The 27,258-nt window shown below is 37.1% G+C and overlaps 1 long non-coding RNA gene across 7 annotated transcripts in view; it reads right to left on the bottom strand.

Annotated features, from left to right (window-relative positions):
• The window catches only part of LOC120067380 (uncharacterized), a 43,979-nt gene extending 27,093 nt beyond the window's left edge, over positions 1–16,886 (bottom strand). For 5 of the 7 annotated variants that reach the window (XR_005478983.2, XR_005478982.2, XR_005478984.2 and 2 more), the window contains exons 1-4: positions 16,622–16,856; positions 16,442–16,540; positions 16,262–16,363; positions 15,733–15,784 (exon numbers count right to left, since the gene is read on the bottom strand). This is a non-coding gene — a long non-coding RNA (uncharacterized LOC120067380). Of the gene's footprint in view, positions 1–2,812; positions 3,119–3,273; positions 3,515–15,732; positions 15,785–16,261; positions 16,364–16,441; positions 16,541–16,621 lie in introns of those variants that run through there. The other 2 variants (XR_005478985.2, XR_005478979.2) reach the window with 2 other exon arrangements.
• Between the last annotated feature and the right edge of the window lie 10,372 nt (positions 16,887–27,258).

The raw sequence follows: 27,258 nt of genomic DNA, 5'->3' as shown, positions 1-27,258 counted from the left end.
TCAATCTATATGCAAACTCATTGCATAGAATGCCCCCACTCTCATGTCTCAACATGAACGATTTGTGGATCACATCGTTTGTAGCACCTTACAACTTCTTGTAACAACTATAGAGTGGGCCACATCCAATAGTGTTACCAGGATGAGATACCCAATTTCATCCATATACTTATTAGACCATTTAGGCTATATACTGTCAACTTGATACTGTTTACGTCACTATATAAAGCTACAACATTCAGACTATAGCCATGGATGCATTTATTGGATTTTCATAAAAAGATGCAAAATCAACAAGTCATTATTATTGATAAAATATAATATTTAACATGAACTGCAAGTTCTAGAATATTCCCAACAATCTCCCACTTGGACTAAAACTCCACTGAAAACAAATATATACAAAATAATGTTGAGATACATAATGGGAAAAATACAATAAACTAGAGCATCTATAATACCATAGCCATTCTCCCATTTGCCCTAGATTACAATACTCGGAGTCTTAGTCCAGCTAGGTAGCCCTCGAAAACTTTAGCTGAAAGGGCCTTGGTGAATGGATCAGCAAGGTTGTCTTCAAAAGCTATCTTTGTGATGAGCACATCTCCTCTGTGTACGATCTCCCAGATGAGATGGTACTTTCTTTCAATGTTTTTTCCATGCTTGTGACTCTTGGGTTCCTTTGAGTTAGCAACTGCACCACTGTTATCATAATACAGTGTGATAGGCAGGTGCATATTTGGAACGACTTCCAGATCAGCTATGAATTTGCATAGCCATACTGCTTCCTTAGCAGCTTCACATGCAGCCACGTATTCCACTTCCATGGTGGAGTCAGCGATACAACTTTGCTTGATGCTTCTCCAAATTATAACTCCTCCGTTAAGAGTGAAAACTGATTCTGAGGTAGATTTCCTGGAATCTACGTCAATCTGAAAATCAGAATCAGTGTATCCTGTAAGGATCAAATCCTTAGGTCCATACACAAGAATATAGTCCCTCGTTCTCCTTAGATACTTGAGGATATTTTTTTACAGCAGTCCAATGACCGTGTCTAGGATTGGATTAGAACATGTTGATGATTCCAACTGCAAAACATATGTCGAAGAGTGTACACAACATAGCGTACATTAAACTCCCAACTGCAGAAGCATATGTAATTCTGTTCATCTCCTCAACCTCTTGAGGTGTCTTAGGACATTGTTTCTTCGACAAATAAATTCCATGCCTGAAAGGTAATAAGTCTTTCTTGGACTTTTGCATATTATACCTTGACAATATCTTGTCAATATAAGATGCCTAAGACAGTGCCAATGTTCTATTCTTTCAGTCTCGAAAGATTTGTATTCCTATAACATACTGAGCATCACCCAAATCTTTCATTTGGAACTGTGATGCTAACCATCTTCTTATGTCAACAAGAAAACTTGTCTGATTCCCAATGAACAAGATATCAACAACGTATAGAACTAAGAATGCTACAGTTTTGTTGACTATCTTCTTATATACACAAGGTTTGTCAATGTTCTATTCAAAGTCATAAGATTTGATTGAGTGTCAAATCTTATATTCCAGGATCTGGAAGCTTGTATCCATAAATGGATTAATTAAGCTTACAGACTTTTTATTCCTGTCCTTTTTCGACGAACCCCTTTGGTTGAGACATAAAAATACTTTCATCAAGATAGCCATTCAAAAAAGCTATCTTGACATCCATTTTCAATATTTCATAGTCATAATATGTGGCAATGGCAAGAAGTATTCTTATTGATTTTATCATGGCAACAGGAGAAAAAGTGTCTTTATAATCAACTCTTTCTCTTTGGGTAAAACCCTTTGTCACAAGTCTGGCTTTATAGCTTTGTACCTTACTAGTTTGGTCTCGTTTTCTCTTGTAGATCCACTTACAACCTATAAGTGTAACACCTTGTGGTTGATCTACAAGTTCCCAGACTGAGTTGAAGTACATAGACTACATTTCATCGTCCATGACTCTTATCCATTGTTCTCTGTCAACATCTTCCACTGCCTTCTTAAAGGTTAATGAATCCTTTAAACCATCATCTTGTATGATGTTTTGAGTTTCTGTTAAACCCATGTAGTGTTTAGGTTGTTGAATAACTCTCCCACTACGACGAGGCATTCCCAACTCTTGGGATGGACGTGACGGGACATCTACCGTTATTGATGGACCAGCTTGATCAACAACTCTTGTTGATCTTTCTGTAGTATCTTTAGACAACTCTTGCAATATTAGTTTACTGCGAGGTAGATGATTTTTGATATGATCCTCTTCCAAGAATGTTGCATTTGTCTATACAAACACTTTATCTTCTTGGGGATCATAAAAGTATCCTCCTTTTGTATCCATGGGATATCCTACAAATAGGCATAATTTCGAACGTGTTTCTAATTTCCTAGGATTCTGTACCAATACGTGTCCTGGACAATCCCAGATACGAAAATGACGTAAACTCGCTTTGCGTCCTTTCCACAATTGATATGGTGTTTCTGAAACACTTTTGGATGGAACAACATTTAGAATATAAACTGCAGTCTGTACTGCATATCCCCAAAAAGATTGAGGTAATTGAGCATAACTCATTATAAACCGAACCATGTCTGACAAGGTTCGATTTCTCCTTTCTGCAACACCGTTTTGTTGTGGTGTTCCAGGTGCTGTGAGTTGGAATTGAATTCCATGATCTACTAGATAGTTCTCAAATTGCAAATCTATATACTCACCACCTCGATCAGATCAAAGTGTTTTAATTCTTTTACTTAACTGATTTTCAGTCTCAGTCTTAAATTCTTTGAACTTTTCAAGAGTTTCAGACTTGTGACTGATTAAGTAAATATAGCCATATCAAGAGTAATCATCAATAAAACTGACGAAGTACTAATATCCTCCTCGAGCTTTAACATTTATCGGACCACAAAAGTCTGAATGTATAAGTTGGAGAGGTTCTTTGGCACGAAGACCTTTGTCAGAAAAAGATCTTTTCATCATTTTTCCCTCAAGACATGATTCACATGGAGGTAGGGAACTTCTTCTAACTGATTTAGATGACCATTTTTTACCAATCTCTCAATCCGGTTGACATTAATGTGACCAAGCCTGAGGTGCCAAAGATAGGTGTTAGGAGAAATTTTTCACTTTTTATTATGAGTTTCAGGCGTTTTAAACCTCTCTATATTTAAAATAGCTTTTGTTTTAGTTGGTTGTAATATATATAAGTTGTTTTCAAGTCTAGCAGAACAAATATGAACCTCTTTTAAATAAATAAACACTTCATTACATTAAAAAAATACACTGTACATATTCTCTAAAAGACAGGAAATGGAGATCATATTTTTTTTTCATCTTAGGTACAAAGAACACATTCTTGAGCAAGATAAAAGTATCTCCAAAAAACAACTTCACATCTCCCACTGCTTCAACTGAAATGACTTCACTTGTGCCCACCTTGAAAGTCATCTCATATTCAGAAAGTCTTCTCCAAGAACTAGTTTCCTGTAGAAAAGTACAAACATGATTAGCGGCGCCTGAATCTAATATCCAGGTAAGGTGAGAATTTTCCACTATACATGTTTCAACAATAAATCATATTTACCTTGTTTAGTCTTTTTTGCTTTCTTTTCAGCCAGATATTTTGGGCAATTACACTTCCAATGCCCAACCTCTCCACAATGGAAACATTTCCCTTGGGAGTTTTGTTTTTGTTTTTCTTCACAACGGTTTTTTTCTGTTTTCCTTTCTTCTTCATATGTACGGTTTTATCCTTAGAAGAAAAAGGACCAGCTTTCTTATCATCAACGGGTTTCGTACCAGACGTGGACCCTTTGTAAAACTTTTTCGATTTGGAAATAACATTTATTTCTTTTTCCTTGAGTTTCATCATAGACTGATAAGTTTGAAATTCATTCAACAGCGTCGTTAAGTTATAAGTGATTTTGTTCATGAAAGCATTTGTCCTAAACGACAGATAGCTCTCAGGAAGAGATTCCAGTATCATGTTCACTTGACTTGTCTCGTCTATCATAGCCTCGTGAGCCTTCACAATGTTAAAATGGACCATCATGTCGATAACGTGTTCTCTTACGTTGGTTCAATCTTTCATATGTGTCACATACACATATTTGATGGCTTCATGTCTAACAGACGATGATGGTTGCCCAAACATCTCCTGTAATGATGCCATGATCTCACCAGCTGTGGGCATGACCTCATGTTTCTTGTTGAGTACATCAGATATACTCGCCAAGATATAGGCCCAGGCTTTTTCGTTCGTCCTCACCCACCTATCATAGACATCCGAACATTTCGGGTAGTCGTTGAATTGGGAACTGGAGGATGCTTCTTCGTCAACACAAACCTCAAATCGTCTATTACTAATATTGTATTGATATTTGATTTCCAATTCAAGTAACCATCTCCATTAAATTTGTCAGAAGCAAGCAATTGTACGATCGAGTTTGACATTACTGAAACATTTTAAACAAACTCTATTAAATATGCATCTAAATCCATTTTAGCAAAACTAATAAAGTACCCAATAAATCTTTATTTATTTGCAACGATACTTAAGTGATTTAGAACAAGTGTTATCATAGGGCAGTCAAAAATTCCTTCACAGAAGCAAGACAGTTTTTGACCAAATACTATTATCTAGAATAACTCATATTTCAATAGTTCTTTTGGTTATCGTTTTCGGTCAAGATCTTTACTAACACTTGGTAACTCTTGTAAGTGTGATCTGCCATTTTCAGATCTTATAAGACGGTATGAATATGCCTCTGAGATAGAAGAAAATATCCAAGATGGAACTATAAGACCCTATTCATTTTACTGAAGCCTGGGTTGTTCTGAATCCTATGTTACAATCCTCTGTAAGGATCACCACGGTTAACAACTAGCTAGTGCCGCATAAAAAATGACAGTAGGCGTAACATGGGAATCTCATGGTTCAAACTAATGGAGGAGACCATAGGACAATGTTGATACATTTCCTTCACCCACTTACTATGAACCACCTCCCTCATTCACCTTGTTATTGACCCATGCAAACACTTTCCGTATGAAGCAGGTGAGGTAAAATCGACAAGAAGCCGAGCATGGATCTCACGTTGTGAACTCTTGAGGACGTGAGAGCTAATAACTATATATCAAATATATTGTTAATCTCCCACTGAAGTATTCTAAATGTTTGGGTAATTTACTTAGGCATGACGACTAATTTCAGACAACCTAAGTCTAAGTGGTTTATCCAAATATAACTCTTATAATTGGATTTAACCTACAATGTCTAGGTGATAAACCATTTTATTATCTCACATCACTCTTGTAAGTTCATAAAATCAGTAAACAACTCTCAATAATTTGGTCTTAATCCCTAGGTAGGAGGTGTTTCGTAAACCTTCAACTTAAGTACCCCCTATTGGGATTGGTGTCCTAATTCTCCCGAAGTCTCGTTGTTTTGTAAAGATGCACATTCTTCAATGAATAAAATAAGTGTTATGTAATTCTGGCATTTACTCATATCCAATAAACAAAGCTCCTTGGTTATCTTATGTGAACTTAAGCATGTATATGTGATATACAAGTGCATCTCTTGAAGTCTCGTTGTTTTGTAAAGATGCACATTGTTCAATGAATAAAATAAGTGTTATTTAATTCCCGCATTTACTCATATCCAATAAACAAAGCTCCTTGGTTATCTTATGTGAACTTAAGCATGTATATGTGATATACAAGTAGATCATGCCTTAAGTGATAACCTAAATAGGTATGTAGTATAAGGATTAAGGTGGGATACTTGATCCTGGTGACACTACGGATACGGCCCGCTTTGTAGAGGTTTGCAAGTGTTGTAAACTACTATAGATGGTAGATCCTAACCATTCGTGTGGAAACATAGAGCGGGGTTGTCCTATACAAAGAGTTTGTATAAGACCTGGACCACGAGATGACTAGACTCTGTATATAACGCCGTTGATACTAGAGACTTGCATCTCACTTAAAGGACCATAGGTGACACGACCTCAATCCTGAGTGTTTTGTGAACTCCTACTTTTGAGGGTGGTCCTTTGATTAGTATGGGTGAGAGTGGCCAGATTGCTAACTCAACATGCCTACCTTTTTGGGAACTTGTCTAATCTGGGAGCTGGGAACTCAATCACCAATATGAAATTCACTCCTTTCTCAAAGCAGGGATAAGTAGATAGATTGCTCCCTTAAGGGCTGATTTCGGGGCTTGAACATAGTGGCCACAGCTTCTCTTTGAAAGAGAAGACTCAGTCATAGTAGGACTATGATTTATGTTCATTAGAGGGATCAGTGGTACTTAAGGAGACAGATGTAACTACAGGGGCACAACGGTTATTGTACCAGCTGTACTTACGAGCGATCTGTGAAGGGTTGTCGCACTACTCATTGGTTAAGATGGACACATAATATATCTGTAGTGAGGAGAGTTCAGTTGTCGGTCTTTAATGGAGTGTCTGGCAGTTAACAGATGGTGGATCTCATGACTAAAGTGTTTAGTCAGTTATTCACGTATCGTTGGAGTTTTGGATCTACAGGTCCATGAGGTCCCCTTGGTAGCTTGGATTCATGTTGAGGATCAGTTCTTGGTGTTGAATTGAGATGTTCAAATTGACAGGAGGTATTTTGATTATATATGATATAATCAGTATGATGTATGAGATACATCTAGTGGAGGATTGATGTAAATGAGATTTACATTAAGTACCATGGAATAGAAAAAGAACTATGGTTTCTATGTTTCATGAGATGAAATATAAAACTATAGTTTATAAATATAGTATGATAAGTAGGTTATCATTTATATTTATAATAATATTAATTATTAGATAATTAATACTTTTTCTTTTAAATAACCAAATGTAGTGGGTGGTTATTGGATCATGGTAACCGTGATTATAAAGTTAAGTGGTTTCCTATTTTCCGAAAAAAGAGAGAGGAAGTTTTTCACAAAAGTTTGAAAAGAATTTGAGTTTTCTCTCTGGCGAAAAGAAACTCATGGAAGTTGTCAAGTAAATACAGATTTACTAAATGACAGTTGGGTGAGCTAAACGATTGTGCAGTGTCTACTAAACGATCGCATAGCTTTGCTAGATGACCGCTGACCCAAGGTAAACAATCGTGTAGAATCGATCGAGCTAGACGATAGAGCTAAACGATTGCATAGCTTTTGCTTTTACTAGACGATCGCATAGTTTTATCTAAACGATTGGGCATCGACCTATACAATAGGTCTCTGACTTCTCCCTCTTGCCCAATCGTGTACGTGATCGTTCTTTCCTCCGTTCGTCTGCCTCACACCAAGTCCGAACAGAGTCCACCCTCTGGATTCTCACACCAAGAATACCAAGGTCGCCTTGTTGGTGGTGTCAGACTCAACTCGACACCGTCAAGGTTTTCTAGAGGCCGTTCGTGGTGTGGCGAAGGAGTTCGTGTTGTGGAGAAGTTCGTGACCGAGGAGATTGTTGAGGACGAGTGCGTAGTGTTCGTATTATGTTACGGTCGTGTAGATCGAGCGCTCGTGGTTGCTGTTGTTCGATTAGATTGCGCATCGGAGTGTGGAGACACTTCTGCCGTTGTTAGTACAGTTTTTTCCTCTGTATATTTGTTGTTTCATATTGTAATTTCTCTGTAAATTGTATAACCGCTTGTATTGAAATCGACTGTAAATGTATTGTTGATTCATGATTGTAATTTGGAATATTCTTGTTTCGTTGCTCATGAAAATCTCGATTCCGATTTCCTTCAATTGGTATCAGAGCTAGGTTCTCTGATATTCCAAATTACATATCTGAATCGAACGGTTTTTACAGTCGCAGTGGGTTTCTGTATTTGTAGTTAACCATTTTCTACATTTGTGGATGAATTTGATGAATGTTTGGGTTTAAATTTCCTTTTTGTTAAAGCTTTCGTTATTATAAAGTGTTAATTATAAAGGCCCCTATGTTTTTGGGCGAAATTAACTTTGCAATCGAGTCTATAATTCGAAAAGTTCGAGTTCATCGAGTCGTTCGTGATGAAGCTTCGGCGCATGGCGATGCAGTTCTCAACAAAGAAGAAGATCAAGCGTTGATCGGATCGTGTAGCCTCAGGTAAACGATCATAGGGATTTTACTGAGTGATTGTTTGGTACTTTTTCTAGACAATCATATAGTATTTTCTAATCGATCGTTTACCTAATGCTAAGCGATGGGGTAAATCGTTTACCATATCGCGTGACATTGGTTGCGCGATCGCGTAGGCACTGGAGGTAGGCGATCGTAGTCGAAGCATGCGATGCTCGTTGTTTAGTAGAATGCGTGCACTAGACGATCATGTAGTTAGCAAGCTTCATCGCTTCGTTACTAGCTATGTGATCGCACGTATGCGATACGGAGATGCTAGCTCAGCGATCACTTAGGCAATGGTGCTTCGCGACATCACAGTCGCTTAGACGATCACGGAAGGCGGGCGTCGTGCAGAGCGCGCTAAGAGATTGTGTACTTTAGGCTTCATCGCTTTGTAAAGGTACATGATCGTGTAGTAATATTTAAACGATCGTTTGGATTTTTCTAGACGATCATATAGTAGATGCTGAACGATCGTTTAACTCTGGAGCGCTGGTAAGTGATAGTACGAAGGGTTTGTTTTATCATGTAGACGATCGCAGGGTGCTTAGTACACGATGGATGGTTGAAGAAGCGATGCTTTGCCGAGCGGTTCAAGACTCGGTTCGCCTGTTTGAACTGGAGACTCCTTGTCTTTGTAATAATTAGCTTTTCTTTTGTGATTTAAGGAAATTTTACCCGGTTCATCAACTTTGATTGCTTATACATGTGATGTATGGTGCTTATACGTCAAAGTGTTTGTCATATAGTTAAAAACCCACTTTAGGTTGTGCAATTATTCATGCATCATGTATTATAAATGTTATAATCTTGCATGAGAAATTACTTGAAAGCATGTGCATGCATCATGAAATATAAGAGTTATATTTTGCATGCATTGAGCATTATCATGCATCATCCTTTTATTATAATTGTTATAGTCTAAGGGTGAATGGAAGCATGTTTTGCTTGTTTCATTGCGATTTTGTATAAGTGTTATATAAAAAAAGTAGCAATGAATGGACAATGCATTGTGCATGAAACTTAGGCTATTTATAATTGTTATGAATGCCTTGCATGTGTTAGCCTCGCATTATGGTGGTTGTTTCCATTTATAAGTGTTATAAAGAAATTAGACCTAAAATCAATAATTCAGAGTTGCATGCGGACTTAGGGTGAACTCAAGTTTTTTTAAAAGGGTTTTAAAATTGGATTGAGATAGACCTAAGTTCAAATGGTTCTAAAGAGTTTAGTAACCTAGATTAATCTTTTAAAATCGGTTTAATAGGATTAAATTGGTTGGAACAAAAGATTAAATTTGTTGTAAACCTATCTATAAGGGACCTTTTGTCTAAGACGGGTTCTAGCTAGGCTGGGGTTCTTAAGTTGACGCAAACGTAACACCCCTACCTGAGAACCTACCTGGAAAGATGAATTAGATATATTTTCAAAAGCATGCGACGGTTTGGTCAAATACTCCGTTAAAGAGTTTAATGCATGATGATCAAAAGTTGTTCAACTATCCAAGGTAAAAGTTACTCTTGGAAAAACCTAAAAATCACTTAGTTAAAATCCTTAGCCGTGTTTTTCTAAGTAAACTAAACCCTAGGTTATAAAATACTCAGTGGGAGGAGGAGGCGTATCAGATATGTCAATGAATCCACTCACGTTTCTCCTTGTATGTTCACACCGTGAGATTTATGCTTGGCCTCGAGATGCCCCAGGATGCATCCCCCTTCAGATGGTGTTTGCATGAGTCAATATCAAGGTGGACGGAGAGAGTATTTATAGTAAGTGGGTGAAGGGTGTATGCCAACACGTCCTATGGTCTCTGTCATTGGTTCACATCGTGAGATCATTCTGTATGCCCTCGTGTCGCCTTCGATGCGCCCCCCTTCGGATGGGTTTTGTGCAGTTGGTCAATATCAAGGTGAACTCCAGAAATGGATTTAGGTTTTGCCCCAATTGGATTTTTTCCCTTCAGATTGACCTTTTGGGATGGACCTCTAGGGCTTAAAATGGCGGGTCACACTTACGGGAGATTGTTAAGTAAGTTAATGATCTCTTGGCCAAATCAATGATGGCTAGTCATTATGAGAGCAAAAGTTGTTCTGGTATTAATGACTGGTTGAGATCTTCTCAATTCAGAGGTGGGATAACTAACCTCCATTCGGCGGCTTTTGTCCTAAACCTTTAAAGCGTTATTGCGAAACTAGATGTCATTCAGGGTTCATGCTAGCTTTGCTAAAACCTTATTGGATGTTGTTTTTTTTACAACGGGTATTTGCTTAAAACCTAACGTAGGTCAATATGTTTTTCTTTTCAACAACTCATTAGTATTTCTGTTAAAAGCTTTTAAAAATGACCGATTTATTACAGTGGAAAGAATCGTGTGAAACGAATTTCGTGGCAAGCGACCTTCATCCCACTACTCTCCAAACGAGGAGACAAGATAGTAAATATGATTTATTGGTCTTGGAGACATGTCTGGTAGAGAATGATGATTCTGTCTAGATCCTAGATTCAGGTGCTACCAATCATGTCAGTTCCTCTTAGCAAAGATTTAGTTCCTGGCAAACGTTGCCACAGGGAGAGATGGCTCTTCGAGTCGGTAATGGTGAGGTTGTTTCAGCTGTTGCTGTAGGCAGGCTGAAGTTATTTGTTGACAAGAAACGTTATCTATTACTGGATAATGTTTTTGTAGTTCCTCATATGAAGAGGAACTTAATCTCGGTTTCTTGTCTCATTGAACAATGCTATATCGTCTCCTTTTTTTAGAATAAAGTGTTTATTTTCAAGAATGGAATGGAGATTGGTTCCAGTTCAATGGAAAATAACTTATATGTACTAAGGCCGTTAGTCATAAAAGCCTTGTTTAACATTGAAATGTTCAGTATGACAACAACAGCTAAAAGACCAAAGGTTTCTCCAAAGGAAAACGCCCATTTTTGGCATCTAATGTTAGGTCACATCAACCTCAATAGGATTGAAAAGTTGGTAAAAAGTGGACTTCTAAAGAGTTTAGAAGAAAATTCCTTGCCGGTATGTGAATCATGCCTTGAAGGCAAGATGACCAAACAACCTTTTACTGGAAAAGGTTACAGAACCAAGGAAGCCTTGGAGCTTGTACATTCAGACCTCTGTGGTCCGATGAATGTTAGAGCTCAAGGTGGGTATGAATATTTCATCTCTTTCATAGATGATTATTCAAGATTTGGGTATCTCTTCCTAATGCAACGTAAGTCGAAGCTCTTGACAAGTTCAAGGAGTATAAGGCTGAAGTTGAAAACTTGTTATGTAAGAAGATGAAAACACTACAATCTGATCGTGGTGGAGAGTATATAGACCTCCAATTCCAGAACTATATGATAGAACATGGGATTGCATCCCAACTCTCGGTCCCTGGTACACTTCAGCAGAATGGTGTATCAGAAAGGAGAAACAGGACCTTGTTGGACATGGTTCGGTCTATGATGAGTTATACTCATCTTCCAAACTTGTTTTGGGGTTATGCAGTGCAGACTGCATATTATAACCTGAACAACGTTCCCTTGAAAAGTGTTTCTAAAACACCTATTGAGTTATGGAGAGGCCGTAAAGGTAGTTTATGCCACTTAAGGATTTGAGACTGTCCGACACATGTGCTAGTGACTAACCCAAAGAAGTTGGAACCACGTTCGAAGGTTTGCCTCTTTGTAGGCTACCCCAAGGAAACAAGAGGAGGATACTTCTATGATCCAAGTGAGAACAAAGTGTTTGTTTCCACTAATGCTATCTTCTTGGAAGAAGATCACATGAGGGATCATAAGTCACGAAGTAAGCTCGTTTTACGTGAGATCTCAAGTGAACTGAGACTGTTGAGGGTTCAAAAAAAGTTGTTGAACAGGCCGATGGATCAACAAGAGTTGTTGAGGTCGGGACGTCTAGTCAACCAACTCAAGAGTTGAAACTGCCTCGATGTAGTGGGAGGGTTTTGAACCCACCAGATCACTACATGGGTTTGACTAAAGCCCAAAGCATCATTACAAATGATAGGGTCGAGGATCCGTTATCTTTTAAGAAAGCAATGGAGGATGTTGACAAAGATGAATGGGTTAAGGCCTTGAACCAGGAAATGGAGTCTATGTACTTCAACAACGTTTGGGAGCTTGTTGATCCACCTAATGGGGTAAGACCTATTGGGTGTAAGTGGATCTATAAGCAAAAGAGAGGTGTAGCTGGAAAAGTGCAAACCTTTAAGGCTAGGCTCGTGGCAAAGGGTTATACCCAGGTTGAGAGAGTTGACTATGAGGAAACTTTCTCACCTATTGTCATGAGAAAGTCTATCAGGATTATCCTGTCCATAGCCACATTTTATGATTATGAAATATGAAAAACGGACATCAATACTGCCTTTCTGAATGGTAATCTAGAGGTGACCATCTATATGACTCAACCAGAGGGGTTCGTAGCTCCAGATCAAGAGCAAAGAGTTTGCAAGCTTAATAGGTTCATTTATGGGCTGAAACAAACATCTCAATCTTGGAGCATCAGATTTGACATTGTTGTTAAGTCGTTTGGCTTTGACCAAAACGTTGATGAGCCTTGTGTTTACAAGAAGATCATCAACAGCTCAGTAGCTTTCCTGGTACTATATGTGGATGATATCCTACTCATTGGAAATGATGTAGGATATCTGATTGACATTAAAAGTTGGCTAGTTTCCCAATTCCAAATGAAATATTTGGGTGAGGCACAGTATGTTCTCGGGATCCAAATCATTTGGGATCACAAGAACAAACTGTTAGCCCATTCCCAAGCATCGTACATGGATCAAATGTTGATCAGGTACAGGATGCAGGATTCCAAGAGGGGTTTGTTACCTTTCAGGCACGGAATCGTTCTGTCTAAGGATCAATGTCCTAAGACACCTCAAGAGGTTGAAGAGATGAGACGGATTCCCTATGCTTCTGCTATAGGAAGCTTGATGTATGCTATGTTGTATACCAGACCCGACATTTGCTATGCAGTAGGGATTATAAGTCGGTATCAGTCCAATCCAGGATTTGATCTCTAGACGGCGATCAAGACGATCCTCAAGTATCTTCGGAGAACGAGGGACTACATGTTTGTGTATGGAGATAAGGATTTAATCCTTACAGAATACACGGACTCTGACTTTCAGGCCAATCGAGATTCTCGTAAATCGACATCGAGGTCAGTGTTTACTCTGAATGGAGGGGCTGTAGTTTGGTGAAGCATCAAGCAAGGATACATCGTGGACTCAACTATGGATGCCGAATACGTAGCAACTTGTGAAGCAGCTAAAGAAGCTATTTGTCTGAGGAAGTTCCTTACAGATTTGGAAGTTGTTCCAAATATGGATTTGCCTATCACTCTTTATTGTGATAACAGCGGGGCTGTGGCAAATTCGAAAGAGCCTCAGAGTCATCATCGAGGTAAGTACATAGAACGAAAATATCACCTGATCAGGAAGATTGTGCGTCGCGGTGATGTGATAGTTGAACAGATCGCATCGGAACACAAAGTTGCTGATCTCTTTACAAAGGCCCTTACAGCTAAAGTGTTCGAGGGTTACCTAGAGAGTCTGGGCCTGCGGAACATGCAACATCTTGTCTAAGACAAATAGGAGATGATACTGGGGCATGCCCTAGTTTATTGTATATTGTACATTTTATATTGTATTGTACATCAGTCTCCCGAGTCATTAGGATAAGTGGGAGATTGTTGGGATTGTTGTCTTAATTCTCCCAGAGTCTCGTTGTTTTGTAAAGATGCACATTGTTCAATGAATAAAATAAGTGTTATTTAATTCCCGCATTTACTCATATCCAATAAACAAAGCTCCTTGGTTATCTTATGTGAACTTAAGCATGTATATGTGATATACAAGTAGATCATGCCTTAAGTGATAACCTAAATAGGTATGTAGTATAAGGATTAAGGTGGGATACTTGATCCTGGTGACACTACGGATACGGCCTGCTTTGTAGAGGTTTGCAAGTGTTGTAAACTACTATAGATGGTAGATCCTAACCATTCGTGTGGAAACATAGAGGGGGGTTGTCCTATACAAAGAGTTTGTATAAGACCTGAACCACGAGATGACTAGACTCTGTATATAACGCCGTTGATACTAGAGACTTGCATCTCACTTAAACGACCATAGGTGACACGAGCTCAATCCTGAGTGTTTTGTGAACTCCTGCTTTTGAGGGTGGTCCTTTGATTAGTATGGGTGAAAGTGGCCAGATTGCTAACTCAATATGCCTACCTTTTTGGGGACTTGTCTGATCTGGGAGTTGGAAACTCAATCCACAATATGGAATTCAATCCTTTCCCGAAGCAGGGATAAGTAGAGAGATTGCTCCCTTAAGGGCTGATTCTGGGGCTTGAACTGTCACACCCCCTCCCAGATTACCCTTCTTAATCCAGAAGTGAATGTGACGACAGTAGTTACCAACCCTTTTGTGGCACTTACTATCTAACTTACATTCTTAACCTGCTTAAATCCCCGGAATACATATATAATATTCACCAAACTAATGAAACTTTAAAAACAACCTCAGAACACAAGGGATCGACAATAACATAACTACATCATATTAACACATACAAAGTTCGGTGGGTCCCAATATACTTTACTAGTCCCTAATATGAGCAACACATATGTACAGACATTTACAAAATAGACACCTAAAACTTCTCTTTAGACTTTGGACTTTTAACTGGAGTCCTTGAGTGGCAGAGCAGCATGACAACTAACCTCTCGGTAGATGACCACTACTTAGGAAAAGAAAAATATTTGAAAGAATGAACTACTCGCCCAGTGAGTGACTTAATAAAAACATAAATCTCATGCTTAAACTGAAAGCTAGAAAACAAAATACTGGAACTAAAACAAGCCAAGCAAACGTGTACATAAAACTTTTTAAACCATTGTATTTGAAAACATAAACTTGGCAACTATTATTCATGTCATCATCAACATCATAAGCACTATTTTATGCTTTGCTGGACTATGCCTTAGTCTATCAGTCTAGAGTGGCCTTCTTGCTCACTCTTTATCATCCTTTACTGCATTACTACTTAACTAGCAAGGATACCTTCTCCATGTCCTTTAGTATCAAGCTATTCAAATTCTAGGACAAAGCTTCAGTCCCTTCTCATCTAGTCCTTCAGTATTGAGTTATTCAAACTAGGACTAAGCTTCAGTACCTTCTCATCTAGTCCTTCAGTATTGAGCTATTCAAACTAGGACTAAGCTTCAGTACCTTCTCATCTAGTCCTTCCGTACTGAGCTATTCAAATCTAAGACTAAACTTCAGTACCTTCTCATCTAGTCCTTCAGTACTGAGCTACTCACACTGAACTTGCTTATTCTTATCTTTTAATGACTTAGTTGCCCAAAAGCTTTCTATACCAATGCATCCTTTTCTTCATTGAAAAGCATAGCATAAACATAACATTAATGTGAGATGCGTTGCTTGGTAACTATTTGAGAATAGTTGTCATAAATAGCTTTCAGTAAACATACATTGTTGGACATTCATAAGCATTAACAATTTACTTAAAACATTTAAAGCAATTAGAGTCACTCACAATTTCAGGCTCGATCCTTCGGATTTGTAAGCCTCTCCTAATTGAACTTGGCCTGAAAATCACATTATTAACTTATGGTTATCCTCTAGATGATTATCCAGTCCAAACACTGCATGAAAAAATTAACATTTTACCATAATTCTCTTAATCCCTAAATAATTTCTAAAATATCCTAACTTTACTTAAACTTCTCTAAAACCTTAATTTAGTCTACGTTTTACCCAATTTCCTCCCCTTAATCATCTTCAAAATTAATCTGGGATCCCACTTTTCTCCAATTCCATGCTTAAAATATCATATGAATACCAAACAACTACTACTTATGTTTGAGAACACTTTAATTACCATATATTTGGATTTTTCAGCTTTTTAATGACGGACAGAAGTCATCTTCAACCTCCAGCCCACCTTTCTTCCAAATTCGGCCAGTTTTCCGGTGAGACTTCCGGCGACTAAATTCGCTCATTTCAGCCATACCCACTCGAATTAATTCATATAAACCTCTTACCCATCCTCTAAACTATCTTACCTCACATTTTGGGGTCTTGAGTCGCCCTAAATATTCTGGAATCGGTCAAATATTTCTTGATACCCCTGTTTTCCGGCGAGAAGTTTCAGAAGTTTTCCCAGCCTGAAATTCATCAATCCCTAACCATATAACCTAAAATTTCTTGCTTAAAATTTCTAATAAGCATATTAACCAACTAACCTGAGAATTTGAAGCTTTGAAAAAGCTTGAATAACACCGAATCAGGTCCAAAAGTCACGTTTCTCTGTTCGCCCGAAATTCTGTGCAGTCTCGGTTTTCCTATTAATTCACCAATTTTTAGTCAAAATTAGCTCTAACGTCCTTCAAGAAAAATGTTAATAAACCTCTTAACTTACTAACCTCAAAATGTCAGCCTCAAATTTGGTTTCTACAGCTCGAGAACTTCAAAACACTGAAGCCTGTTCAGACTGTTCGAAATTCAGACTTAACCCGACTTTTCATTCAAATTCCTCAACCTCCACAGCTCCAATCACTCCGGTAACCCTCGAAATTCTCTTTCTCACGTCCCTTTACAATTTCATCAAAGAAAATTAGGGTTTGCTCGAGGGAATCTGTATAAATCGCTCTCATTTTCAGACTCATCACCACCTTTCTTTTTCTTCTTATTTCTCTATTTTATTTATTTACTTATTTATTTATTTATTTACTTCTTTTCTTTCTCTTTTTTTTTTCTTAAAAATAAAATCAATTCCTCTTCAAATTCCTTTTCCTTTTCCAAAATTCCACTTTTGTCTATTTCTTCCTTTTCTTTTAGATTAATTCCCTTTCTCTTCTTCTTTTTTCTTTTCTTTTTTTTTTTAAACTAACTTTTAACTTTAATTATTTTAATTTTTTCCTTTAGGAACAATTCAAGATCAAGGGCTTACATGAACATAGTGGCCACAACTTCTCTTTGGAAGAGAAAACTCAGTCATAGTAAGACTATGATTTATGTTCATTAGAGGGATCAGTGGTACTTAAGGAGACAGATGTAACTATAGGGGCATAACGGTTATTGGCCCAGCTGTACTTACGAGCGATCTGTAAAGGGTTGTCGCACTGCTCATTGGTTAAGATGGACACATAATATATCTCTAGTGAGTAGAGTTCAGCTGTCGGTCTTTAGTGGAGTGCCTGGCAGTTAACGGATGGTGGATCCTGTGACTAAAGAGTTTAGTCAGTTATTCACGTATCGTTGGAACTTCGGATCTACAGGTTCATGAGGTCCCCGTGGTAGCTTGGATTCATGTCGAGGATCAGTTCTTGGTGTTGATTTGAAATGTTCAAATTGACAAGAGGTATTTTGAATATATATGATATAATCAGTATGATATATGAGATACATCTAGTGGAGGATTGATGTAAATGAAATTTACATTAAGTACCATGGAATAGAAAAAGAACTATGGTTTCTATGTTTCATGAGATGAAATATTAAAACTATAGGTTATAAATATAGTATGATAAGTAGATTATCACTTATATTTATAATAATATTAATTATTAGATAATTAATATTTTTTCTTTTAAATAACTAAATGTAGTGGGTGGTTATTGGATCATGGTAACCATGAGTATAAAGGAAAGTGGTTTCCTATTTTTTGAAAAAAGAAAGAGGAATTTTTTCACAAAAGTTTGAAAAGAAATTGAGTTTTCTCTCCGGCGAAAAGAAACTCACGGAAGTCGTCAAGTAAATACAGATTTACTAAACGACGGCTGGGCGAGCTAAATGATCGTGCAGGTGTGAGCTAAACAATCGTGCAGTGTCTACTAAACGATCGCATAGCTCTGCTAGATGATCGCTGGCCCAAGGTAAACGATCGTGTAGAATCGACCGAGTTAGACGATAAAGCTAAACAATCACATAGTTTTATCTAAAAGATTGGGCATCGACCTATACGATAGGTCACCGACTTCTCCCATTTGCCCAGTCGTGTACGCGATCGTTCTTTCCTTCGTTCATCTACTTCACACCACGTCCAAACAGATCCCACCCTCTGGATTCTCACACCGAGAATACCAAGATTGCTTTGTTGGTGGTGTCAGACTCAACTCGACACCGTCGAGGTTTTTTGGAGGTCGTTCGTGGTGCGGCGGAGGAGTTTGTGTTGCGGAGGAGTTCGTGATCGAGGAGATCATTGAGGATGAGCGCGAAGTGTTCGTGCAGTGTTGTGGTCGTGTAGATCGAGCACTCATGATTGCTGTTATTCGATCAAAGTGCGCATCAGAGCGTGGAGACGCTTCTGTCGTTGTTAGTACAGTTTTTCCCTCTGTACATTTGTTGTTTCATACTGTAATTTCTCTGTAAATTGTATAACCGCTTGTATTGAAGTCGACTGTAAATGTATTATTGATTCATGATTGTAATTTGGAATAGTCTTGTTCCGCTGCTCATGGAAATCTCGATTCCGATTTCCTTCACCCCCAGCCTTAGACAGGTTAATGAACCGATATGAGTTTGTAACCGTATTTTATAAGGTAACAATCTATTTTAATGTTTAAAATTAGTTGTTAACCTAAGTGAGCATGCAACTGTTCTTTGTTATGGATTTTAAACGTCTAACCAATTTTATAACAACTTACAAAATTTAGACATGCTTAACATCCACAACATTCAACAAAGGTATCTAATATAACTATTATATTAAACACAACCCTAACATGCATACTATATATTATAACAATTATAACATACTTTCAATGCATGTAACGTGGTTCCTATGGTGGGGTTTTAAATCTACATGGCATACTGTATGCATATACAAGAATTATTTAATTATTACATACATCTCATGCATAAACAATTAAATACTAACTGTTGTGGTTTTCGTTTTGGCATAAACAAACAAACAGATGGCTAACTATTACAAACAGCTTCAAAATTGTCTTTGAACTGCTCGAACTGCTCCAAACCGAACCCAAATATCTTGAATCGGCTGGATGAGTATGAACCGAACCAGCCAAAACCATTTGAGGTTGAATCAGATTGGACCTTGAGAAAACCAGTCGAACCAGCTGCTCTCGGTCCAACCTCAAAATGCTGTTAAGGCCGATCGTGTAACGCTAAAGGTAATTGTCTAGTGTCATTGCCTTAGGTTGAGAGAAAGTACACAATCGCTTAGTGTTTGCTGAAAGCTAAACAATCGTTTAGCTCTATCGTATAGGACTACACGATCACTTAGTTCCATCGCCATGCTATCGTTTAACTCCATCATATAGAACTAAACGATCGCTTAACACCATCGCCCAACGCTTTCATGTCATCTCTTAGTATCCGCTGCAGCTAAACGATCGATTAGTTCCATTGTATAGAACATCATCGCGTCGCTTATCATTTATCTACATGATCGCTTAGCTCCACGACTAAACGATTGCTTAGTGCTATCGCGTAGCACTTCATTGCATCGCTTAGCACGCATCATAACTAAACAATCGTATAGCGCCATCGTTTAGCAAATTTAACGTATCGTTTAGTTTCCACGACAAAGCTAAACGATCGCGTAGTGTTATCATATAGCAAATTCACACATCGCTTAGTTCCCGTAGGTATATGATCGCTTAGTATTCAACATCACAATGACCAGCGCCCATTGCTAAACGATCGTCTATCTTTTCTTCACATCATGTAACGTCTGAAACTAAACGATCGCTTAGCAACTGAACCTCAGCAACAAATTTGAGCAAAAGCTGAAAAAACTAGAACAACAGCTCGGCCTCCTTTGTTTGTTTCTTCAATTACATCTTAATTTCAACTCTAATGACTCTAAATAAATTACAAACTCTTGCTAACACATAAAAGCTCATCAAACAAGAGTAAATTAGAAATTTAATTGAGAAATTAAAGAGAATTAAGATGCCAAAACTTAGAAAACCATAGCAGTACATCAGTTTCATATATCTCATGAAAAATACCCACCACACCAAAATTAAACCGAATTGAATGCTTAAAAGATGCTTTGATAGCAATTGAAAGAGTTAAATAACATGCAGCGGAAGTATCAAGGATCTATAAGTATTCAAATTCACTAATTTTGGCATAAACTAAAGCATGCTCTTTTAAAAAGAGGGTTTTAAGATCATACCTTTGATGAACTCTCCAAGAATCTGAATGTACAACAACAGTCTTCACCAGAAATCACCGTGAACCACCTCAAAGTCTTCTCTACTATCCTCTTGGAGCTTTAGACAGAGTTGTGGGACTCAAGAACAGCTTGAATTGGTGAAGAACAGTGAAGAACACACAACAGTCGGATGGGAAGAACACTTTCTTCTCACATAGTTTTTCTCTCAAAATTTCTGCATTAGTCCTTCTCAAATGACTCCAAACTTCTTTATATATTGCAGATGAACATGCAAAGAAGTGAAGAGCATGGCTTGCAGCTCATGCTTGGAGAATTAATGAAGAGAAGTTAATGGTTTTTGTGTGAACGAGAAGATGAAGGTAATGGAAAATTTTCATCCTCCATTTTGTGCTTGGCATGCAAAAACTGGTTTTCATTTTTCTTTTAAAATCAAAAAATGATTTCAAAACCATTCTGATTAATAAAATTGAAAATTGAAAATTGATTTTATTATATTAATTTCATAAATTAATTTAATATCAATATTAAATCAATTTTTGCACGATTATCATCTTCATATATTTAAATCATATTTAAATATATATTATCTTGTTCCGTTTAATTTGAACGTTTCAAATTAATTTCTCAAGCTACTTGAAAGCTTATCCATTTAAGAGCTAGTAGGGGGACCTCGCGGACCTACAGATCATGGGCTCCAACGATTCGAGATTAATCGGTTAAACTCATTAGTTCGATCTAACCCCCATTCGTTAACTAATGGAACACTCCACTATAGCCTATAGTTGAACTGCCCTCACTGTAGATATATTATGTCCACTTAATAACCATAATCAGTAAGTCGATCTTTCACATGATTTATTCAAGTATACCGTTTATATTTGGATTTTAACCTACTTTGTCTAAGTGTTAAACTAATTTTAAACCTCACACGCTCATGCAAACACATAAAACCGTTGGTCATAATCCTCAGGTAGGAGGTGTTACGTAAACCGTCAACTTAAATACCTCTAACCTTAGACAGGATTATGAACCAATTGAGTTTGTAATCGAATTTATAAGATAACGACCTATTTTAACTATTCAAATAAGTTGTTAACCTAAGTGATGGATTTTAATGTCTAATCTAATTTTATAACAACTTATAAAACAATAGACATGCTTTCAAACCATAACATACATCAAAGGCATTCAAAATTAACATAACACTTATATTAATTTTAAGAAACCCTAAACATGTATACTATATATTATAACTAACTTATAACATAATACTATGCATGGAACATGCTTTCCTATGGTAGAATTTTAAATCTAAATGACATACTATATGCACAAACATGTTTAATTTAAATATAATATACATCACAGCACAAAATAATTAAACAACATTAAAATGGTTCAATGTTGGCATCCTAAGTAAGCAAAACAACTAAAATTTACAAAAGAAAACTAAAAACAGCTTCAAAAGAGGTCTGGACTGCTCAACCCAACCTGAACCGGACCCGAATCACCGAACGGGCCTCAAAATGCTCCAAGAATGATTGAACTGGTCTGAACGGGGTTGAATTGGACCTATGCTGGCTGAACCATATCGGGGTGCCTCTTAGAAATTCACCCACCAAATTCAAATTAATGATAATTGAGTGCTTAAATCATGTTCTGATACCAATTGATAGAGTAACTAATATGCAGCGAAAAAATAAGAATCAATAAGTACTTTAATTACACTTAACTTGAGTTTAAAACATGCATTGAAACAAAATTTCAGAAGAGGGTTTCTAGAATACAGTACCTTTGAAGATTCTCTTCAATTTTAGCTTCCCTCCACGAATTAGATCTTGAAATCAATGGAGGTCTACTACAGAGTCCTTCTCTACTATTCTCTAACTTAGATTTGAGAGGTGAAATCTCTGAATTAAAGTTGAAGATGACCGAGAAGGAAGAAGGTTTAAAGGGTAAAAAATTACGCAGAGGTTTTGCTATTAATCAACTAGCATGAACTAATAATTGAAGTCAATACTTCAATTTATACTAAAAAACCATGCACTAAAGATTAATACAGCTTATGCCATTGAAATTGAAGTGGCATGAGGTGTTATTTGAGTTGGAAAAATCCAATTTTGAATTTTTCCACTTTCAAATATATTTAAACTAATTTAATTCATTTAATTTGATTAATTAATTTTAATTAAAACTTTATTTTCAAAAAATTAATTTTAATTTCAGTTTTATAATTATGAATTTCCATAAATTTAAAATTTAATTAATCAAATTACCAATTTAGAATAATTTAAAATTTTGAATAAAATTGGATAATTAATTAAACTTAATATCAAATATTATATTTCACCTCATCAAATATTTAAATATTTTTTAATAATCCAATCTTGTTTAATTTTGACAAAAATTAAACGATTTAATTGAATCAAATACAATTAATAGAAACCCTAATTGAACTTGAACACTTCAAATTCAAAACCCTAGTTTCAAATCTAAGCATTTCAAATTCACTCAATTTACTAATCTAAGATAATTTTACTAGCTAGTAGAGGGACCTTATAGACCTACAGATCATGAGCTCCAACAATTTGAGATTAATTGGCTAAACTCTTTAGACTGAATTAATCAATATTCGTTAATTACTGAAAAACACCATTATAGCTCGATAGTTGCATTCTTCTAACTATAGATATATGTGTCCATTTTAACCATAATTAGTAAGTCGATCCTTCACAGGTCGTTCGTATTTACAACTAGATCAAAATTACCATTTTATTCCTATAAATACATTTTGCTCCTTAAGCTCCCACTGATCCTCCATTGAACAATTGGTTTATAGTCCAACTTATAAACCATGACCCTCTCGATCATGAGAGGGTGGAGCCCCATTGTTCAAGACCAGGAATCAGCACTTAAGAGAACAACCTATCTGCTAACCCTAAGTTGGGTAGGAGTGAATTCCATCTTGCAAAACTATGTCCCCAGCTATCTATTCGGTCTTATCCCCAAAATAGAAGACTTATTGAGCAGTGTTCTTGGACTACTCTCACCTATGCAGATCAAAGGATAATCCCGAATAAATAGGAGTTCATAATTAGCTCAAGATTAAGATCGAGTTACCCTAGGTCTTTGAATTTTGAAATAGTTAGTTTTAACAGTAAAGAGTTGTTATAAAGAAAAGTGACTATTTCAAGGTCCGGTCTTATGTAAACGCATTGCATAGGTGCCCCCACTCACATGTCTTTACATAAATGATTTTGGAATCACATCATTTGTATAAGTATACAAAAATGGGCGATATCCAATAGTGTTACTAGGATGAGATACCCAATCTCATCCATATACTGATAGACTATTTTGGCTATATACTAAAACTTGATCTTATTTTATGTCGCCACATAAAGTTAAAGTATTCATATTATAGCCATGGATTTGTTTATTGGATCTTATAACATAATGCAATATCAATAACAATTTATTGAAAATTATTTAATAATACTTTTATTGATAAGTAGAATATGTTAACAATATTTACGAACTGCGAGTTTTAGGACATTCCCAACAATCTCCCACTTGGACTAATACTCCAGTGAGACAAACATACAAATATAATGTTTTACAATGTTGAGAAAAATAGAGAGAAAATACAATAAACTAGGGCATCCATATACCTTTAATATTCTCCCATTTGCCCTAGATTATGATACTCGTAGTCCTAGTATGACCAGGTGACCCTCAAATACTTTAGTCGAGAAGGTTGATAGCTTGTACAGATACAGGCTATTGTAGCCTTTTATTTAGAATTATGAGGGCTAATAAGCAAAATATGCATCGATAATACCAAGAATTCATATGGAAAGGTGATCTTGCATCGACCAACACAAAAAATCTTCACTAACCCTATATCATGTGTGATTTTGCATCAAAGTGTCTATTTTTGCAGCTATTACAGGAATTAGTTGCATCCGTTTGTCTCAGATTGACGCAAGGCTGGCCGTATGCGTTGATTGTCATGAAGACTAGTTCATTGCATGGAATATTGTGTCTACAGAATGATAATCGTGATATAAGGCTGATCACGAGGTGGGTGGATTGTGTTGACACTTCAGGAGAAACAAGCATGAACGCATACCTTGAGAGTATCAACAAGATAAGGTGATGCTGACATTTCTCATACCGTGACATAAGTAGAAGTGAGTCAGAATGGAGTATCAGAGATGTTGGCATTTGAACTCTATAAATAGAGCCTTGGAGCTTAACTTCAAACCATCCGAGTTTCTGACTTAGGCAGATCCTGTGATCTAAGAGCATGAGCAAGACATTCTTTGAGGATTCTTCACCTCCACAGCCCCTTCCGAGTGATGATTGGAGTTTCGCCAGAGATAAAGCTCGAGAGAAACTTCTCTACCACCCATCCATGGCACCACCAATAGCCTTGACGCATTTCGGATGAAAAGCAAGAGATCGCTTACATCTAGCCCTCCACCTCTTCTTTTATCTCTGTATTACATTACATTTGGGCTTAAGAAATTAATACATTTTGTAATCAATGCAACTTTCAGTTCTTCAGCACCATCTTCATCATCTTCTTCTTCTCTTTCATCGTTTTTACATTCATCATTTAGTCAAGTATCGAAAATAAGTCGCATACTCAGTCATGCGGCCTAGAGATATTACATATGTAGCAAACCATCGAGAGGTGTGCGTTGCGTGGGTATAGTGAGTTAATCCTCTTTACTTGGTGTGAGGCTGTCCCAATGCTTGTCTATGAGTTGATTAGCTACAACTAACTGCCCAAGAGTGTAAGTAGTGGAACACACTAAAGCAAAGTAAGCTTTGTTCCTAGAGATAGGAATGATCTTATGCTCGACGCAACCATGAATTATAGAGATATAAGCATGCGACTGGCCACCTCAAACGCATTACTTTACAAACATTATTTAGTTACAAGTCCTTGTGTTCGACCTTTGATCATCTCGAGAAACTTGTGTTCTTGTTATACTTGGCGAGAAAGCAAGAAAACTTGTGATAGGAATGCATGGTCATTGCATATGAGCTTAAACGCATATTGCATATTTCCAATCCAATGCATGACCATCGATGCATGGAGATTAACGCATAGAAGAAAAGTGCATTTTTCCTCTTTCCTTTTCCTACGAACAAGATTTTAGTGCCGTTTTCGGGGACTTGGAAACTAATAGTTTGTTAAGTTTTGTGTTTTTGCAAGCACCCCTTTTAGTCTTAGGCGTATTGTAGCTTGTGCGACCAAGTTGCAAACGATATTTGAGTGAAGGTGATGCACCAAAATTCATTGTTGACTCTGAGATTGAAAGGCTATATGTCGCACGAGCTGGAAGCAGTTTTAGGAGCATGTAACCAACATGCAGCCAACAAATGGTGGAAGCTCCGATGGTCAGAACAAGAATTCCTTAACCTCAACAGTTGAATCCAATCTCCTGCATAGAAGACTCCTTGCGATGGCTTCACTCCAATTTCTCTAGGGACGTCTTCTACTCTATCTTTACTTTGCTTTCCTAGATAACTTCTTTGGTTTATTTATTTGATTATTGTCATTTTGGATTTGTGGCTTCTTTCTTGGATGTGGTGTACGTTCACTTCTTGTGGGTGCGATAATAATTTCCTCTCGGTGTGTTGTTTAGAAAGAAGAATCCTCTCCATCATTCAACGCATGGCTATTTCCTCTGCACGAGTTCTAAGTATTGACACAATTGATATTCTGCTTGTATGTCTCTTTTATTGTTATCTTTTATGTGTTATCCTTCTGAAATTCTCTTTTATCCGCTTGCTTTATTTTGTGTTGATAGATTAGCATCCATGATCATACTTATGTAAATTCACTACATCCACTAACTAAACGTCGCATGGCTCACCTCGCTTTAGTAGCTTCTTCAAGGTTTGATAGTCTTAAGTTTTATTATGTGCAAACCTCTGCTCAAACATCTTTTACCGAATTTCTAAACGAGTTTGTTTTTAGCTTTTTGGCAAGGACCCTGACACTCTCTAAATTTGCAGGTGGTAGTGGTCTTGGCAAATGCGCCCATTCTAAACATTGTGACGATTCTTAAAAAAATCATAATAAAAGCTCTACTGTTAGTGCAAGCATGGGACCCAAGCTGATAAGAGTTCAAGTTGTGAAAGGTACTTACCCATAGTTGGATACTTCGCACGACACCCGTGCAGGTAAGCCAAAACGAAAGTAGGTGACCAGAATCAATGCGTAATAACAACTCCTCTGTATGGCTCAACTCAAATTAGCTAAGACAAGAGTTGAGTTGAATATGGCATGCAACCGAAGTTGGATGCTCGCATGACACCCGTGGGGGTAAGCCAAAACGAAGAGTGTAACCAGGTTCAACGCCCCAATTGAATAATGAATCGCAAAGCTTTGAATCATATTAAATAAACACATTGTAAAAAGATAAAAGCAAAGTTGCCTGAAATGAGTAAAAAGTTTTTTAGTAGAGGCTTGCTAGAATTAAACTTAGAAAATATCTCTTAGAAGAAGTAGCTAAATTTGAAGAGAGTGTCACTGCCAAGGTTAAAGGTGCAAGTGAATTGTATTTTGAAAAGCTGGTCAAAGCAAAGGAAAAGTCAGAGGGTAAGTTTCGAATTTCCTAAGTATATGACATGCTTGAGGACAAGCATGATTCTAAATTTGGGGGTGTGATAGCTTGTAGAGATATAAGCTATTGTAGCCTTTTATTTAGAATTATGAAGGCTAATAAGTAAAATATGCATCAATAATACCAAGAATTCATATGGAAAAGTGAGCTTGCATCGACCAACACCAAAAATCCTCACTAAACCTATATCATGTGTTATTCTGTATCAAAGTGTCTATTTTTGTAGCTATTGCAGGAATTAATCGCATGCATTGGTCCCAGACTGCCGAAA

This window comes from Benincasa hispida, chromosome 1, assembly GCF_027475165.1.
Source record: "Benincasa hispida cultivar pf3 chromosome 1, pf3_genome.v1.1, whole genome shotgun sequence".
Lineage (NCBI taxonomy): Eukaryota > Viridiplantae > Streptophyta > Magnoliopsida > Cucurbitales > Cucurbitaceae > Benincasa > Benincasa hispida.
The sequence above is the reverse complement of the archived record's forward strand: the minus strand, read 5'-3'. Positions and strand labels throughout refer to the sequence as shown.